The 20,608-nt window shown below is 42.3% G+C and overlaps 1 pseudogene; it reads left to right on the top strand.

Moving 5' to 3' along the window:
- Positions 1-20,608, top strand: part of LOC121711949 — a 54,867-nt pseudogene that overhangs the window by 6,848 nt on the left and 27,411 nt on the right.

Here is a 20,608-nt window from a genome sequence, read left to right as displayed (position 1 = left end):
TGTCTCTCTCTGCACTCCTCCTTTCATGTCATTATTTCTCTTTCCTTCCTCTCTCCTTTATCCTTTCTTTTCTTCTTGTCTAAGTCCTGTCACCCCCTCCACACACACACACACACACCTACACACACACACACACACACACACACACACACAAACACTGTTTCTCTTGCTGTCTCTCGCCGTGATTGTGTAGGGCCTTAGCGAGGCCCATTACATGATAGCCAGCTTGTTGTGCATTAGTAAGCATGAGTAAATGCTTCACTCAGCATTTATGTGTCCCTCTCCCCAACAGAGAATCTCTTGACATTCACCTCACATTTGAACACAGCCACTTAACAGAGCCTTTCATCCAGAGAAACCTCACAAGGCAAAGGAGCAGTAGGGAGCAGTAGTTTATTATGGAGGTGTTTGCCTTTGATTGGGAAAGGACAGTAGAGATTAACAGGTCTCATGGTCTCATCCTAGCTGCAAGAAAATTAAGTTGAAAACTAGAAATCGAACTGCAGAAAAAAAAACATGCAGAAAGGTGTTACTAATAGTATTGCTAGCATGCTAACTCACGCCTTTTTTTCTGTGATCCAAACTATTTTCAACTTTATGGTGTGTAGCCCATCATGCACATGTATCTCTTTTCCACATGACTAAACATCATGAACATGAATTTAAACACCATACCAGTATTATTTCACTGTAAAAGTACATGCATCAAAAAGTGGCAAATTGTTGCAGGATGTCTCTTTACATAGGATATGCTTAGTGTCAGTATGTGTTCCTCTGGGAATCATAACATTTGACCTCTGCCTCAGTGTTGTCAGCAGTGTCAGCTGAACCAGAGGAACATGGGAAAACTGTGCTGATGTCTGTATAGGCACATTTTTTACTAATTCTCATGAACAAACACTGGTTCTCATAAGTGCCCATTCTCTGATGTCAGTGTATACTGTATGTCTTTCAGTCAGAAGTACAGTCAGTAGTGTCTACTCATGATTAATACTGATCCGATTGTATGCAGAGTAGGAGGGATCTGGAGAATCTGGGCTAGCAGTCCCAGTAGATGTTGCCCCCCCCCCCCTCTCTGTATCTATTTCTCTCTTCTTATCTACAGTATATGTCTGTGTGTGCGTCTGTGTTTATGCAGTGTCTTAGAAATGTCCTTTTGTCTGGTGATGACACATTTATGAGCCTTTAATTTGTCCTACTCCCCTAGACTGAGGGGATAATGTGTGTGGTTTTGTGTGTGTTGGGGGTGGGGGGTGGGGGGTGGGGGTTATTAGTGGGAGGCATAGGAAGGGGGAGGCATGGACTGTACCAGAAAAGGGCAATATTCCCATCTCTTCTTCCTTCCTTAAGTCTATCAGTAATCTTAATACAACACTGATGTCAAACAAGCAGCATTACATGAGTCCTGTGTGTCTGTGTGTAGGTGTCAGATGCAACAAGGAAATGAGAGAGTATCAGAGGAAGAGAGAAAAGAGAGAGGGATACAGAGGATGGGAAAGTGTGAGAGGGAGAGAGAGAGAGTGAAACAGAGGGAGAGAGAGAGGGAGAGAGAGAGGGAGAGAGCGATAATATATGTGTTTGTGTGAGAGTCTGACAACTGCTTGACAAATTAGCACTCTGCATGTCAGCCGCTAGTCCTCAGCAGTGGAGCAGAATGCCTGCTGAATTAGCACATGCTAAAGTAACTTGGCAAATTAACGCGTTTGATGTCAGCTTGCGAGCCGCACTCTCATAATGAGATCACTCAGTTCACTCAAATTATTCTGTCTGTAGCGGGGGGAGTTCACTGGTTCACTCGTGGCCTGAGAGCACACACACACACACACACACACACACAGACACACACACACACACACACACACACACACACCTACACACATACACACTATAAACCCGTAAAATAATGTCTTAAAAACATACATTTTTACATACATCTGAGAAAACACACAGACTACTATGCACTCACAAACACTGGCACAAAGGTGCATGCCCACATGCACGCGCGCACACACACACACACACACACACACACACACACACACACACACACACACACACACACACACACACACACACACACACACACACACACACACACACAGACTTGCATGATGAAAGTGCACACAAACTCACACACATACCGGTACACATGTATGCAAAAAAAACAAGCACACTCACTCACACACACATACAAACACAGACACACACTCTGCACACATATTCCACTACACTGTCATACCCATCGATTGCACCAGGGCTGTCTGCTCATGACTGTTGCCATGGAATGGTTTCCATAGCGGCCAGAGAGTCTATTACTCATGGAGACAGACCGTCCATGCCCTTGGACTGTCTGACCAATCATGCGCTCCCGTTCCCAAACTCCATGGCAAGCTCCATGGCAACGCGATGGAGTAGCCCTCACTATGAGTGCAACCCTGGACAGACGCGTGATAACACACTCCGGGCAGCCTGAGGAAAAGCATACACACACGTACACACACATACACACGCATGCAATAACACACATGTGTACAAGCACTGACGCATTTGTGCGCGCACACACTCAGAAGGAGAGAGAGAAATAGAGCACAGTGCCCTCTCATATGTATGTACAGTGTGAATATATACTGTGTATATACTGTGTAACTCACACACACACACACACACACAAATTTGTGTGTGTGTGTTGTGAGTGTGTGTGTGTGTGTGTGTATGTGTGTGTGTGTGTATGTGCGAGTTGCACAGTATATATTTGTTTATGTGTGTGTGTGTATGTGTGTGTGTGTGTGTGTGTGTGTGTGTATGTGCGAGTGCATATGTATGTATGTGTGAGTGCATGTGTATTCATACAGATGTACATATCAATCATATGTTTTTTTTTCTTTTTCTGTTTCCATTTATTGCAGTTCTGCTGTTCCTGTGAATGCCTTGGCTAGTACACAGTGTCATTCCAAAGTGCATTTGAATTGATTTGAAAGTTTAGAGAAAGAGAGAGATGGATACAGAGAGAGAGAGAGAGAGAGAGAGAGAGAGAGATGTCCATGCGCAGAGAAGTAGAAAAGAAGGGGTATGTTGGGCAGAATGTTCCCTTCTCTGTCTGAAGAAAAGTGAACAAATTATACAGCTAGTTATTTTTTTGGTCTTAGACAGTTTTCCTCGAAGGAAGATATCTGTGAAGATAACAGACAAGACTGAACATGTTCTTTCCTTCTTCCTCTCTCTCTCTTCCTCTTTTTCCTGATCTCTCCAACTTTTTCTCCTTCCCTTTCTTTCTCTCCCCCCATTTCTCTCTTTCTGCCCCCCCCCTCTCTCTCCCCCCTCTATCTCTCCCTTCCCCCTCCTCTGTCTGTCTCTCCACACATGATATTACATTTCAATTCATCTTTGGTCCTTTCATCTGCCGACTTCATTTCTTTCCTCTGTACTGCGCTGAATGAGAACGACGTGAAATGGAAGCTGGGTGCCCTTAACAGAGCTGGAGGGAGAGAGCTCTAATCTCAGGGGAGTGTGTGTGTGTGTGTGTGTGTGTGTGTGTGTTTGTGTGTGTGTGTGTATGTGTGTGTGTGTGTGTGTGTGTGTGTGTGTGTGTGTGTGTGTGTGTGTGTGTGTGTGTGCGTGCATGCGTGTGTGTGTATGTATGTGTGCACATGCTTGTGTGTGTTTGGCTATAATCTCAGGGGAGCATCTTTGTGTCACTCCTACATGAAGAACAGTGTGGATGCACAGCAGGAGATTAGGACAAGAAAAGTCAGACACAAAGAGAGATCGAGAGAGAGAGAGAGAGAGGGAAAAAGAGAGAGAGAGAGAGAGAGGGGGGGGGGGGGGGGGGGAGGGAAAGATAGAAACAGATGCTGTGTACATCCTAATGTCTTAATAGCCCTTTACCTGGTTTGTTTGTGTTTGTGTGTGTGTGAGTGTGTGTCTCTCTCTCTCTCTCTGTGTGTGTGTGTGTGTGTGTGTGTGTGTGTGTGCAGCGCACACAGAGCCTCGTCTCCACTTAAGACTACATAGACCACCAACCTAGTATGTGGTGCTCATCAATATATATAGTATACAGTATTTAGGAGTTTAAATAGCAGCGCCAGCAGCGAGGGTGTAATTGAACTGGAGAGTGGAACAGGCCTCCTGTCAGGACTGGTCATAAGCCTGTCAAAACTGTCTTGTAACTGCCAGATTTGTATCACCAACCGCTGCCAACACTTCATCAGGGTTTTATCTCGATGTTTCCTTTCGTCCTGACTGAAGTGACTAACTGAAGTCCCGTCTATCTGTCTCCTGAGACGAGAAATGAGAGACGGATCTTACTGGGTAGCCATAAACACTATATGATGAGGTATTAAATGCAGTGTTTGTGCATGTGTGTGTGTATGTGTGTGACAGTCTGTGTGCCTGTGTGTGGGTGTCAGTGTTTGGATGTGTATGTCTGTGTGTTTTTAAGAGAAAGATATATATATATAGAGAGAGAGTGTGTGGATATGTGTGTTCTAGCCCTCCACCTCCTCTCTCATAGTGTTCCTGTGCAGAGGGTGTCAGCCAAGGACATACATTTTTGTCCTCTTCTTTTTTTGAAACAGTGACACAATCTTGCTCATTTGATCTGAACAGTGTAGCGATGTGCAGAATTGTGACCTTTCTGATTGACATTTACATTAAACAGATCCCCTCATTCAGGATGGATCCTGTAGTTCCTGCGAGGTGAACTCCTGACCTCTTCCCTCATTAGTGATGTCGTTCTCTTCTGTCTGAGGAACCGGGACATAGATGTCTAAATGTGATTCTCCATCAAGGAACAGCCTTTTATTTTCACCGCAGGATAATGGGTTATTTTAATCTCCACTCATGTGAATACTCTCCTGGGCTGTCATGCAGGAGGGGTCTTTTATTTGTGTGTGTGTGTGTGTGTGTGTGTGTGTGTGTGTGTGTGTGAAGTTGGTCACATGTTCTTTGACAAATGCTAATGGGAAGTATTTTTTCTGTGTGTGTGTTCACGTGTGTGTGTGTGTGTGTGTGTGTGTGTGTGTGTTGCAGGAGGGATCTTTGAATCAATAGAGAGCGGTCCGTCTGGGCCAGAAGAACTTGCCTTTAAGTTCGCCCTGAACACCATCAACAGAAACCGTACACTACTGCCCAACACCACACTCACATATGACATCCAGAGAATCAATGTCTTCGACAGCTTTGAAGCCTCCAGGAAAGGTGAGAATAAATGTGTGTGTGAAAGATTTTGCCCAAAGGAAATGAGAAGCAATTAGACGTAAGAGAAATTAGTAATTATTTAAATTGATTGGTACAAAAAGGGAACACTTTAGACCCACGTGAGAGTACAGAATTGTGTGTATATGATTGTGTGAGTGGTTTTAGTTTATTTGGAGTTTGTGATGGAATAAGTTTGATACTGTGTGTTTGTGTGTGTTTGTGTGTGTGTGTGTGTGTGTGTGTGTGTGTGTGTGTGTGTGTGTGTGTGTGTGTGTGTGTGTGTGTCTGTGTGTGTGTGTGTGTGAGCATGTGTGTACAGTATGTGTGTGTGAGCGTGTGTGTGTGTGTGTGTGTGTGTGTGTGTGTGTGTGTGTGTGTGTGTGTGTGTGTATGCTTCCTGTAAATTGAAACATAGCTCATAGCCCCCTTATATTTGCATTTCATCTCTATTCCTCCTCCAACAGCCTGTGATCAACTCTCATTGGGTGTGGCAGCCATCTTTGGCCCCTCCCACAGCTCCTCGGCCAATGCGGTGCAGTCGATCTGCAACGCCCTGGGCGTGCCGCACATCCAGACGCGCTGGAAGCACCAGGTGTCGGACAACCGGGACGCCTTCTACACCAGCCTCTACCCGGACTTCAGCTCTCTCAGTCGGGCCATCCTGCACCTGGTCAACTTCTTCAAGTGGAGGACCGTCACCGTGGTGTACGACGACAGCACAGGTGAGATGGAGGGATAGTGAGAAGGGGGAGAGAGAGAGAGAGAGAGAGAGTGAGAGAAACAGGGCCTTCCTGCACCTGGTCAACTTATTCAAGTGAAGGACTGTCACTCTGGTGTACGATGACAGCACAGGTGAGATGGAGGGATAGTGAGGAGGAGGGATGGGAGAAAAAATAAAGAAATAAAGGAAGAAAGAAAGAAAGAAAAAAAGGAAGAAAGAAAGAAAGACAACTTTGGGGTAAAAGAGGAGAGAGAGAGAGAGAGAGAGAGAGAAGAGGGAGGGTAGAAGAGAGATAACCATTCTGCACTTGGTCAAGTGGAGAGCCGTCACAATAGTTTATCATGACAGATGAGATGAAGAGATAGAGAGGAAGCCAGGGAGAGAGAGAGAGTTAAGGTACGGAAAGAGGAATAGAGAGACTGATGTAGAGGATAGATGATGATAGATGTAGAGGAATGAGTGATTGAAGGATAGAAAAGAGAGAGAGAGAGAGAGAGAGAGAGAGAGAGAGAGAGAGAGAGAGAGAGAGAGAGAGAGACAAAAATTCCTGCAGAGGGGTAGATGGAAGAAAAGAGACATCCGGCACCCGGTCAACTCCTTCAAGCAGAGGTCATCCACCATGGAGGACGATGAGAGGAGAGAGAGGGGGTGGAATGGCAGAGATAAGGAAGTGATTGATTAGAAGATGGTGTGAGTGAAGGGGGAGAGGGGGAAGAAAGAGAGAGGGAAAGAGGGAGAGAGATGAAGAGATTGAATTATGAGTGTGCTTGTGTGTGTGTGTGTGAGAGAGAGAGAGAGAGAGATAGAAAGAGAAAGAGAGAGAGAGGGAGAGAGGTAGAGAGATATAGAGATTAAATTATGTGTGTGTGTGTGTGTGTGTGTGTGTGAGAGAGAGAGAGAGAGAGAGACAGAGAGAGAGAGTTGTTAAAATGGACACATAATAAGATGAAAGCGAGTAAAAGCACTAAGATTAGTGGTCTGTTTGAAGCAGACAGGGAGAGTAGAGGCAGAGGAATAAACTGACCCTCAGACTAGGAAACGTCTGTGTGCTGTCATAAAGTGTATTAACAGTATATTATCAAGACAATGAAATAATAAATAAATAAACAAACACTTAATTTTGCTTAATAAAATAACCGACAAACATATCAATGCATTATCTTCCAAAGAAACCAAACATATAGTATTAATTACCATTATAGAACAATGAATAATGGTTAGCTGTTGCTAAGTATAAGAGATCTTTGACCGTCAAAATGTAGGGATTGATCACCTTTTTTTAGTCTGGTTTCGGGTTCATCACCTTTTCTGTTATTTTGGTTGGTTCAAGAGATATGATGCAAAATACATAATTTGGTTACGGCAGAAATTATTTTGCAATGACTTCATTTCTGAAAATGTTCAGACTGTACATTACAAGTGAACCAATTTCACCTGAAATTTGGCACACATCACCCACACTAAAAGGGGAAATAGAATCATAGACAGAAAGGCAGACAGAAAGACAGAAGAAAGACAAAAGAGAAGAACAGGGGTAGAGATAGAATGATAGAGAGAGATTGAAAGAGAGAGAGAGAGGGGAGGCAGTGGAGGTATTAGTGTGACACCACCTCTTGCGTCTAGTGATGAAATATTGATGGCTGATGATGATGGGTTATGGTACACTCTCAGATTCTCAGCATACGGAAGGGGAGGATCTCCCCAGGACATCTCACTGATTAACAGCATAGCCCACCATGGACAGCAGACCTTATCAGCAACGGGCCTGTGTTAATCAAGTCCTTTTCACACACACAAGCACACACACAAGCGCACACGCACGCACGCATGCACACACTCTATCTTTCTGTCACTCTATCACACACTCTCTCATTATCTCTCTTATGTATAACATTATTTCCACCTATGATTATTCATGATAAATAAATAATATGCCATAATATAATATAGCAATTAAACATTGACATACAGAATTAAGAATTGCATAGAAATAATAATATCATTATTAATACCAATATAATTAATCAATTATATATTATCAATTGTATGATATATTAAATGCAGTAATAACTATAGAATTCATAGAATTGTAGAATTCTAGGGTATTATTACTATATTCTGATGTGTTCATATGTTACTTCTGTGTGTAGTATACAACGGGGAGAGGATGTTTAGGAACATCCGAGGAACATCAGTGATAACATGGGCCGAGGGAGACAGCATGGCGGCCTGTTCGGGCTAGTATCTCCATCTGGCCAGAGCCGGGTTGTGTACACTGGTTGGCATGATTGACATTTGTATGTTTTAGTATAACAGGCTTTGTCTTAGGTTTTGACTCGGTGACGGATCGAGGAAGCGACCCGAGGAGCATCTTCTGTCGGAAGGCTCAGCAGCCGCTTCTAATAACAACCACAACTGTTAGACTCTGCACAGTTTTACTGTTCGAGACTTAGCCTGTGTTCTGTTATTCCTTATTGTATGACAATAAATCATCATCTAATCGCCGATCCTGATCCCGCCGTCAAGCTTTATTGACCATCTTCAATACAGAAATTAGAACTAAAACACAACGCAACAACCAGAGAATCCTCCAATATAAATAAAGAGTTTGGTTCCAAAATGCTATAAATCTGTTTTTAAAAACTGATAAGTCATGTTATTTAATTGTGTATCTCAGGTAATATTAATCATTTTGATTTGAAATTACATGGAAAACAAAAATGTAAAAAAGGATTCATGAAAAGGGAGGATATAGCATTTTGGAACCAAACTCTTCAAATACAAACATACTATATTATATTATCCATATAAAAATAAATAAAATAAACACACATTGTAAATATAAACATTACAAAAACATAATAAAAGATACATTATAAAACATAAACATACATTATAAATAATTAATAACGGAGATTGAGTTAAAGAAGTGATTGGGATATAAAATTGAGATCTAACATTCTGGCCCTATAACAGTCTTACCCTGGAGCAATAGCCATCAGAGGTGTCTTATTGCATAGTTGCGTAGCCATATTCGGTGCCTTGATTTAAATCAGTCGTAAAGGCTGTGAAAACATAAAAAAATAAACCCTTCTCTGGGAGAAGCGGCGTCCGTAACACACTCACATCCTAGTGCCCATGGCGACCCAGGTGTGAAACCGAGCCGCTGTCATTTCCCAATTCTCCCCGCAGTGTTGTGCAGACTTTGTGCATAATGAGCATAAATGGAGCACCCAAAAAGTTCATATTGATTAGCTCGGTGAAGCATGCCAGCGCTCTTACTTAGAGAGACTGGACCTCGACATGGGCTAAGTGTTACGCTGTGATTTCTAATCACGTCCTGTTACAGGCAAATATCATAATGCCTAAGGCACAGCACACACAACTAGGAACAGAAATACACACACACTTAATCATAATCACATAATCACTTTCTGTTAGCCTGCACAAAAAGACAGACACACACACACACATGCACAAACACATGCACAAACACACAGAGCACATAAGAACAAAAACAGACAAAAACCAAGAACACACACACAGATATTGTTTATCTCTTCTCCTCTCCCCTCTTCATTGAGTTTTGCTAAGCACAATTTGTTTTATAGCCTTTTTAACGATGATGGGTTTATGGATACTTTTATATCCACCTTGACATGTACACTCATGAATAATACATATTGACTAATAGAGACTAATGTCTCTTCTTTTAATTCCATTAGCGACTTTAGGTGCAGTGACTAGTAAAAATAATGACCTGCAGCCTCGACACGTCTCCTTGTTTGGAATTTGCCCGTTGCCATAGCTATCTATCGGATGCCGAGCTTCCACAGCACGTGTGACCAATCAGGTCTCACGCTCACTGTCCAATCAGGGAGTAGAGAAGGAACTCAGGGCATATAATTACAAAATGTGGTTTCAACTCAAAGACACAGGGTGTTAGCCTGACGAGCCAGACCCACATTAAAATGTAGGGTCTGGGCACTCACCGTTCGCAGTGCTCAGTCCGAGGGGGCGGGATAATCGGTTGTCTTTCAAATTCCCTCTGCACGCAATAGGACAGCGCTACGAGTCCTATGCGTTTTCCCACCAACGGAGCTAGTTGGCTAGTTCAAACTTTTGCCAACTTAAAAAAAGCTTAACTCTTGTCACACTGTTGGCCAACAGCAACATCCATCTTCTTTGTTTTCAAGTAGCAGGGAATTCAAGCCAAACCGTTGCAACTCTGCCATCAATCATTATGTTAAGCCCGCCTAACGACTCTATACACAATTTGATTGGCCTGATAGAAGTTTAATTTTTCGAGCTCACAAGCCAACGAAGAGTTGCTAGACTAGCCCTGGAAGCAAATGTAATTTGCTGCCGCTAGGGTGCGTCTAGATTTCTAGGCTAACAGGGTGTGAATGACAAGGTTGGTATGTGTCCTGTATGTTGTTTCCAGGAACAAATAGGGACAAGACAGGGTAATACATGTTGCCTTGAATTGAATTGAGTTGAATTGCGCTGATGTCATAGAGGCAATTCAATGCTTTATGTGAATAAAAGCAAAAATAATAAATGTAATAAAAATAAATTAATTCACAATTGCATGTCATCATTAAAAATGTAATGTAGGGGGGCGCTGTGGCACAACAGGCTACAGCGCTCATACCCCACGGGGACCCAGGTTCGAATCCGACCTGCGGTCATATCCCGGTCCCACCCCATCTCTCTCTCCCACTTACTTCCTGTCTCACTCTTCACTGTCCTATACGAATAAAGGCAAAAAGCCCCCCAAAAAAAATATATATATATAAAAAATATAATGTACATTGCAAAATAAAACATAGAATTAAATATAGGATGAAACAGCACAGAATTAGCCCTTAACGTGTATATCTCTTTTCCATTCACTAGTTATGGCAAACAGACACTGTTATTTTGAGCGATTCTAGCTCTGAATTAGTCAGATCCGACAAACTTGAATTGGGCCGAATTCTTCCAGTGATGTCTGATTAGAACTCGTTACAATGATTGGATTTCTAGTTGGCTGTCTTGCAGTGTGAGCAGTCAAACGCACAGAGTGAGCAAAGCTATCACATCCAATTGAAACCTGTTATTGTATGTGTTTGCCTGACTTTAAATATAAAGAGCATTAGTACTGGAACTGGTACCAGTGTTTTTTAATGGATTCAGGAGCTAATCATATTAGTGAAGTCCCTCAAGGAACCCCATGACATTTTAATGAACATTAACTCATTAACTCTTACTGTTTTTAACCAAGGCACTGTATGAAAGCACATACACTATATACAGTATGAAACAAAGCCTAAAGTTCAAACCTTAGTTCTTGAGTTTCATCAGGTCTTTTACAGAGCCTTCTATTACACTTTTATAAACTATTAATAAAGTCTCTCTCTCACTCTTTCAATTTCATTTGAACATTATTAACATCGGACGGCTTGAGTGATATATCTCCTCACTGCCCTTTACATATTAATACCGTCCTTCAAATTTAATTTCTCATCAGAGACATTTTAAAGGTAATTTCCTCCCTGGAGCCGACAGTTGAATAAACCACATACCCTAGACAGCCCTTCCACTGTGTGATTTACTATAAAGGAAGCACAGTAGCAAATCCTATAGCAGAAATATGATTTAAGATTGTGATGAATCAAAATAAAGTCTAATAGTGATAGTCTGCATATGCTTGCCAATGGAATTCCATGAACTATTACCTGTTATAACATTCTAAAGTCTACAAAATCCATAGACTTATCATCATAACTCAATAACAGTGCTATACTATAAAAAGCCTATCATTCCATATTGTAAAGGCTGAAGTAGTCTGTGAAGGACAGTGATGTTGGAAACTCTATAGCGGTAATACAGTTTTTTTCAAATGCTTACACACTAAATCTTTGCTTGTCACACAATTTTCTAAACATGTCTTCCAAACATCATAACCCCACACCAAATCTGCAAAACCATACACTAATTCTCAATGTTTGACTCAGTTTTCAATTTACTAAAACACATTTTGCAAAACACCACACACAATTTTCTACTTAAGACACAAAAATCTAACCGGAAGTAACTTGATTTCGTTTTTCAAACACAACTCATCAAAATGCCACACTAAATCACCAGTGCTTCACTCTCTCTCTTCACATGTGTAAACACTCATTACTTTACGGAACACCATCCAATCATTGCCTTAGTATAGGCCTATGAGTAGACATACTGTACTCTCTATGTAGGTATGGACCCTCTCAATCTGCTTCTAGAGGATTTATGGTTTAAATGTTCAGAACCAATGCAGATACTTTGAAAGGAATGTTCCACAAAAAGTCGACTTTATGTACAGTAAAACTTGTCTTTTTTACTATATTTTTGTGTCTCCCTAAGTTACCATTAGCTCAATATTTTTTTCTATAGACCTATGAATACATACACCCCCCTCCCCCCCCACACAGACACACAGACACACACACACATAAACACAGACACACACACTTTTCTTTGGAAAAAGCAAAGTAATTTTGATAGTGGTCAGTCATTTCAGTCTTAGGCAAAATCAGCTTTTTCAGAACTCCATGTACATCTGGTGGTCATTGTATTTTGCTTTGCTTTGTTCTTGTTGGCTGTAAAATACTGTAAAATCACTATTTTTGGTTTCAATAATACTGTGTATTTCAACTTCTCTCTGTACCGTAACTTTCACTCTTGTATGGAAATACATAAAGCCTATGAAAGACAGAAGAGCGTTAGGTTTAGAGCAACAGTGTGTAAATGATGTATCCAAAATGTCATATTATGACAAAAGTGTTTGTAATGTGAGGTGAATGTTTGCTTTAAATATGTGTTTTTGACATTTTGAATGTTGTGTATCATTTTGCTGGAGATTTGAGGCATTTTGCATTTTGTGTGAGCAATTGTGGGTTTTGTGTGTGGAGTTTTGAAAAATAGACACAGAAGTTTTGAAAACGTGTGTAAACAATTGTAAAAAACTGTAAGGCAGTGCCATGATTGTCAGTAGCAGTGCTAATTTGTGTGCAGCCTGTAGCAGTGATATGATACTCTATGAAGGGTTCTTCTCCACAGGGCTGATTCGGCTGCAGGAGCTGATCAAGGCTCCGTCGCGCTACAACATCCGTCTGAAGATTCGTCAGCTGCCCGCCGAGACCAAGGACGCCAAGCCCTTGCTCAAGGAGATGAAGAAGGCCAAGGAGTTCCATGTCATCTTCGACTGCGGACATGAGATGGCTGCTTGGATTCTCAAACAGGCAAGGAGCACATGTGCACACACACACACACACACACACACACACACACACACACACACACACACACACACACACACACACACACACACTCACACACACACACACACACACACACATGACTCATGTTTATGTTTTTGTTTGATATTTAAGTAAATATTAAGAAGTCATCAAATGACCTATGCTTTTCCCTACAGGCTCTCTCCATGGGCATGATGACAGAGTACTATCACTTCATATTTACCACGCTGGTGAGTACACATACACACAAACACTAACACATGCACAGACACACACACACTCACACACACACACTTTCTCATGGGCACACACACACATACACGTGCACACACACACATACAGTACAGTACACGTGCACACACACACACACACACACACACACACACACACACACACACACACACACACAAACACACAAACACACACACAATCACTCTCTTGATATTTTTCATATTATTTTATGTCCGAGTGATTGACAATATTTTGGGTGGAGATAGGAGGTGCTAAAATTTAAAATATACTGGCAGAACAAAAGTCTGTGAGTTCATGTCAAGCCCTGTTATCATCGCCCAAAACTACATACACACACACACACACACACACAAACACACACAATCACTCTCTTGATCTTTTTCGGTGTTTGATGTCCCAGTGATTGATAGTCTCTTTTTTTGGCGGGTGATGCTGAAAAGCAGGATGGCGAATTTCACTGACAGAACAAAAGTTTGTGAGTTCACATCAAACCCTGCACTGTGTTATCACCCCCCCACCCCCCCCAAAAAAAAAAAAAAACTCTCTCCTAGCGTTCAAGCCAGTCATGCTGCAAGTAGACAGCCTTTCATCTAAAAACAGAAACAGAAGGGGTCTTTTTGACAGGAAAGAAAGGGGCTTCTGAAGCTCTGGATCTTTTTGATGTTATTTTCTGTATCAGAATTATCATTTTAGACAGAAGAACCCGCTCAACTCCAGCCTTAGATTGTAGACTTTAGGAAGTCACAGACCATGAGAACCGCAGAACAGAGCTTGGAGAATCAGGAACCTGAGACGATTGTTAGGACTCTGTAGAGACGGTCACAGGGCTTTGTGACAAATTCTGTAGGATTCCAGATGTCTTGAATGCACCATTACTCTCACAGCAGCTCTCTTTTACTGAATCAGTGTGAGTAACAAAGAGCATATGTATTTGACATTACATCAAAACAATTACTAACGACTGTTGCTATTTCAGTCATTTTTAATGATTTAGACCAAACAAATGTTTTCAGTGTGATGTATTTAAGAAACCACAGACTTGTTGTAGTTTCCTTCAACTCTGTTTCCTGAGTGCTAAACATTATGGATAGTAAAACAACAAACATAATGTTTCACATTCTCAAATAATAAGCAATGCTTCTTGTGAGTCACTTTGGATGAGCTACGTATGCTATATGTGTAGTTTTATGGTCCTCTTCTGTGTCAGGGAGAGAGAAAGAAAGAGAGAGAGAGAGAGAGAGAGAGAGAGAGAGAGAGAGAGAGAGGGGGAGAGAGAGATCATCAAAGTGAATGAAATCAAAGAGAATCGTCCGCTCTGTAATGAAATATTCTCTTTGGCTGTTTGTTCTATTGTCACGGAAGCTCCGCTGACTCCAGAACAAATGTGGACGAGTTCTAGAACAGATTTAATCTCAGTCAGATCAGGACCAGAGCCAGGCCACATCTGAGCCACGATCAGCTCAGGAAGTGCTTCAAGCTCCACACGCTCAGTCCAGGCTACACTCTCTAACTCGCTAAGCTCCAGGATTGATTTGTCTAGTCTCCCTCAAGCCTTCTGTACTCGCTTATTTTTCCCTTTCATTTCTTTTCATTCAACTCTGCTCTGCACTAGGGCTGTTTTTGGATCTAAACTGGCCCATATTGGGGTGATATCAGAGGCAGGGAAGTGCCAGGTCAAGGTCAGATCAAGGTCATATCAGTATTAGATCAGAGCCAGATCTGAGGCAAATCTATCTATACAGCTACTATCTGTATTTAGATCTTACTTTTTGACTTTTTTTTTTTTTTAGCTCTTATCAGAACAGGGTCTTATCAGAGTGAGGCCAGTGGACAGCCAGATCAGAGCCAGAGGAGAACCAGGTCAGGGTCAAATCAGGGTCATATTGGAGCCGGACCTAAACTGTGTCTAGAGACTCTAGACAGATATATAGGATATAACCGCAGATTGCGAACGCTGTCAGACCCAAGTTTCCGTTGTATTTATCAAACTAGTGTAAACTGCGCCTTTTTCCGCCCATACAGTAAACGCAATTTACGAACGTCCACAACTGAATGGCAGAGAATATACAAGCGCAGTTGAATGAAGTTAACTGATGACAACATTAAAAAGAATCAAACGTTTAGCGATCATGAAATTATACCATACATGATAAGATGTCAACAAGCAGGGAGATAATGAAGATTAGTAGTTTTACTCAAAGTACTTGTGCACATAGGCTATGGAAAATTGGTCAAATCTAGCAAGTAGGAAAGTTTAAGTGAATGACGTGAAAGTGAAAGTAAGACATTCGAAAGGCCAACGAAAGTTAAGGTTGCTTTTGATAGTACAAATACTTACAAAACTGGTGCTCTAAATAGCGATTCTGTTGTCTTTGAAAGGTTCTCTTATTAACGCATTGAACTGCAATTTGGATTAACACCTGCTTTTACAAGGCGGAAGTATTTAGGCGCAGAATAGACGTGCGCTTTCAGGAGCAGTCTTTGTACATACCGCGGAATACATAATTAGGCGCTATTCACGCTTCCCCTCCCATCTCTTTACGCTAAACTCCCACTTTTCCCTGGATCCTCCCGTGAATGCATATGCATGACACGAAAAACGCAATATGCCACTTTCAGCTCCCGTGACAGGCAGTTTGCGCTTTTACATCATTGCGTCCTGTTTGTACATACCTCTGATGATTTTACACGCACGTTGCGAAACAAATACGCCTGAAATGGGCACAAACGCGTTAGTACATCTGGCCCATAGTTTGTTCCTGTGCAAGTCCTCTGCTCTGTGCCAGCTGCCTGAGTGAGTGTGTTGTCCTTGCAGGATCTGTTTGCGCTGGACATGGAACCGTACCGCTACAGTGGCGTGAACATGACGGGCTTTAGGATCCTGAACACGGAGAGCACGCAGGTCACCTCCATCATTGAGAAGTGGTCCATGGAGAGACTGCAGGCGCCGCCCAAACCGGACTCCGGGCTGCTGGACGGCTTCATGACGGTAAAGAGATGTGATCACACACACGCTCACACATATTCACGGACACAGAAACACACACACACACTCACACACACACACACACACTTGTGTGAATGCAGGCGCCATCCAAACTGGACTGCGGGCTGCTGGACGGCTCCATGATGGTAAAGAGATGTGATCACATGCGCGCTCACACATACTCACGGGCACAGACACACACTTACACACAGATAAGCACACACAATCACACATAACCATACACACACACACACACACACACACACACACACACACACACACACACACACACACACACACACACACACACACCCAAACACTCTTGGGCACAGAGACATACTTAAACACAGACAAGCATACCCACAAACACATGTATTCACACACACACACACACACACACACACACACACACACACACACACACACACACACACACTCACTCACACCTGCGGGCACAGACACAGACAAGCATGCCCACTAACAAATGTGCTTAGGGATACAAGATGAATTCATGAGTATGAAAAATGTGCATAGAAAGAGAGGTAGAAAACAACCATCTTTTCAGGGATATTAACCTAGCATGTAGCTCCACACACACAAACACAAACACACACACACACACACACACACACACACACACACACACACACACACACACATTTAGAGAGTGGATTGAGTGGGTGTATGAAACCGTCACAGTTCTCCAACCTACAGTATATTTTATGGGGTTAGGATCAGAGGCTAGTGTTTTTTCACGGAAAAATCTATAGTGTGGATAAGCATATGCCTTTACGTATGTGTGTGTGTGTGTGTGTGTGTGTGTGTGTGTGTGTGTGTGTGTGTGTGTGTGTGTTGTTTGTATGTGTGTGTGCGTCTGTGTGTCCCATGTTTCCTTGTAGAGTATGAAGTCTTTTTACACGTCTGTAACTCACCTGTAATGTTGAGATAAATTCAGCTCATTTGTGGCATTCCACTGCACACATACACAATGAAAACAGTATACATTCTGTCACTTACAATAAAATTGACACAAATGCGTACGCATACAACTCTCTCTCTCTTTCTCTCTCTATCTCTCCCACACACACACACACACACACACACACACACACACACACACACACACACACACACACACACACACACACACAAAGACACAAAAACACACACCCCCTCCTATTTGTCACACACACAAACCCACATTCATTCATACCCACGCACTGTGAATGAGATTGCTTACACAAGAGTATTTCAAAGCCCTCCGCCTGCGAGCGAGAGTGAGTCGCAGTCAGAGAGATGGGCTGCTCCACTCCACAGGAGGAAACACCACGCAGAGTCCCCAGCATCCAAACGAATAAGCCTCACTCCTATCGACCCGTCCGCCTGTTTACACAAGCGCTTTTTTAAAAAGCCTTTCCTGTTAACAGCGGTGGAGAGAAGATACTTTGCTCATCTCCAACATAAAACAGAACAAAGACACGCATAGTATCCCATGCACAAGATGGCTGATGTCAACTCAGTGGTGCTGCTGTAGTTTGGCATTGCCTTTCACTTCCAAAAGTTGGGCTGCTCGATTATAGCAAAAATCATCACGATTATTTAGGTCAGTATTGAAATCACTATTTAAAAATTACTGCTCATTTACCTGCAATTATTGCATTTTCTCTGATTATGAGCTTTACCTTTTAATGATGGATTTTCAAATTGTCATTGCAAAATGGATTGTAGCAAAATAATATTTTTTTCTCCACTCTGTTGTTTATAATCAGTGGAAGGCAAAATTGTGATTGAAATGAAAACTCCATTAATCACTCAGCCTTATTCCAAGAGTCTTGAAGGGACATAGAATGTACAGTAGGTATGTAGACAGGCACGGCATGATATGGGAAATAACACCCTGTGAAGGCCTTTGAATGAGCAGCAACCAGTGCCAACTTTAATCAATTTTTCTGAGCTCATTGCTATGAGCTAATCTTAGCAGTGAGATAGTGTTGAACCATTCAGAGGCTGTCTGGAGACTGTCCTATTGATTTGGTTGGCGTAAAAGCTTTAAAGGCTTATTTAAATGGGATTGTTGAAATAAATAAACTCACATTTTGGGAGCTACCTTCACAGTTTTGAATGACATCTATCATGTTCTACATCTTGTAACAGAAGCATGATGGAGATAGCAGATCATCGACGGCCACTGCTCGTGTTTGGACTCCTTCCCCCATGCACAGAGCTAGCTTCACGTAAACGTCGAGTTGATGGATGGTGGAGCTGCAGATCTAAACGTTTGAGGCCGAATGTGTATCGACAACACAGTGTACCCACAGTGCGCATTAATAAATGGCCTGTCTTGAGCTTGGGGAGGGAGGGAGCCCTGACAAGCTGAAACTACAGTCATCCATTTAACCTCTGCTCTCATAGCCAGTACGGTGCAGCCGGTGTGCTCTGAATGGGCCTCGTAGGCTGTGCTGCTGCCACCCTCACCCATGCAGCCACAGGCGACTAAAGTTGTACCGTTACACCGGTGTGACGGGAATGTTGGGAAATGAACGTTCTGAAGAATATCTGGGTTCACTGAATTCAACATAGAATTTTAGAACCTTTGAATTGTTGCGGAACGGAATCTTATGTTAGAATGTTCAAAAACCCACACCTGATGTGACCACATGATCCATTAATTTCATTCCATCCTTGAGTGTACCGTCAGTCTATCAGCTCCAGGAGCATCTAACCCATCGTGACCTATGGGAAGAGTTTGAGCCTGGGTTTAGGGTTTGAAGCATAGTGCTGAGACTGCCCTGGTTAAGGTCGTAATTCAGGGGTTTTCAACCAGTGGTCTGTGGCTCACTTGTGGTCTGCGAGGACATTGCTGGTGGTCCCTGACCATGGATTCAGTAATGTAGTTGTAATGTGGGAATGAGTATTTTTATTCAGTGGTGGTCCTGGCGTTACATAATTAGTCAGAATGGTGGTCCCTGGTTCACAATCAGTTGAAACCCCCTGTCGTAAATGACCGACTCCTAGCTGCTGACACAGGCCATGTCAGCATCCTTATCCCCCTCGACCCCACAGCTGCCTTCGTCACTGTCCATCACTGTCCACTGTAACCCATCTAGAAACATTACTCGGCCTCTTTGGCACACCACTTTCCTGTTTTGAATCTTCTCACAGCGGGAGAACAGTTTGTCTCTATAGGTAACTCTAGGGCCCCTACAGCTCTGTCCTATAGGACCTTTGCTATTCATTATCTCCATCCTCCCCCAGTCCCCCTTGGCTGCATCTCATATGCTTCTAAAACAGGAACATTTACAGTTAGACATTCCTGGTGACTACACCACTACCTCTGCTGAGGGAAAAGAAACTGTCTGTGGTGCACACCTACGTGTGCTGTGTACACTGTGTCTGTGTTTCTTTGTTCTCTTGAGTGTACAGTGTCCTCTGTGTTTTTCTATCTGTTCATATGTACTCTATAGTGTCCTTGAAGTAAAAAAAAGAAACTGTACAGTGCCCTTAGGTATCTTGAAAGGCACTTATAAATTAAATGTATTATTATTATTACTATTATTATTATTTACTTGAAGGCTATTGACTATTAATGTGCTCCATATAAAGTGACTCATTCATACACTCATATTTAATAATGTTGACCATATTCTTCACTCCTTTTCTATATATTTTCTATATATATATATACACAGCTCTGGAGAAAATAAGGAGACCACTGCACATTTTTCTGATGTCATCCTACGGTTGCTAAGTGACATTGAAATGAGTTGACGGTCATTAAGAGACCACTGCAAATTTGAATATGACTGTCAACTCATTCCAATGTCACTCAGCAACAGCAAGATTACATCAGAAAATGTGCAGTGGTCTCTTAATTTTTCCAGAGCTATACATGAATATATAATTGTAGGTCTTAAATTTGTACAGCTACTGGCTCCTGAGTCTGTGCATATGGTTGTCATTGGTGGTGTACAGTATGTGTGTGTGTGTGTGTGTGTGTGTGTGTGTGTTTGTGTGTGCATCTGATCATCTGATCTATAGGCTGATGTATGTGTGTGTGTGTGTGTGTGTGTGCATCTGATCATCTGATCTATAGGCTGATGTATGTGCATGTAAATGTGAGATTAGGTGAAATCTGGGGTGCATATTTATAGACGTCCGCCTGAGCAA

Source organism: Alosa sapidissima, chromosome 6 (assembly GCF_018492685.1).
Source record: "Alosa sapidissima isolate fAloSap1 chromosome 6, fAloSap1.pri, whole genome shotgun sequence".
NCBI classification, from domain to species: domain Eukaryota; kingdom Metazoa; phylum Chordata; class Actinopteri; order Clupeiformes; family Clupeidae; genus Alosa; species Alosa sapidissima.
This window is presented reverse-complemented; position numbering and strand designations above follow the sequence as displayed.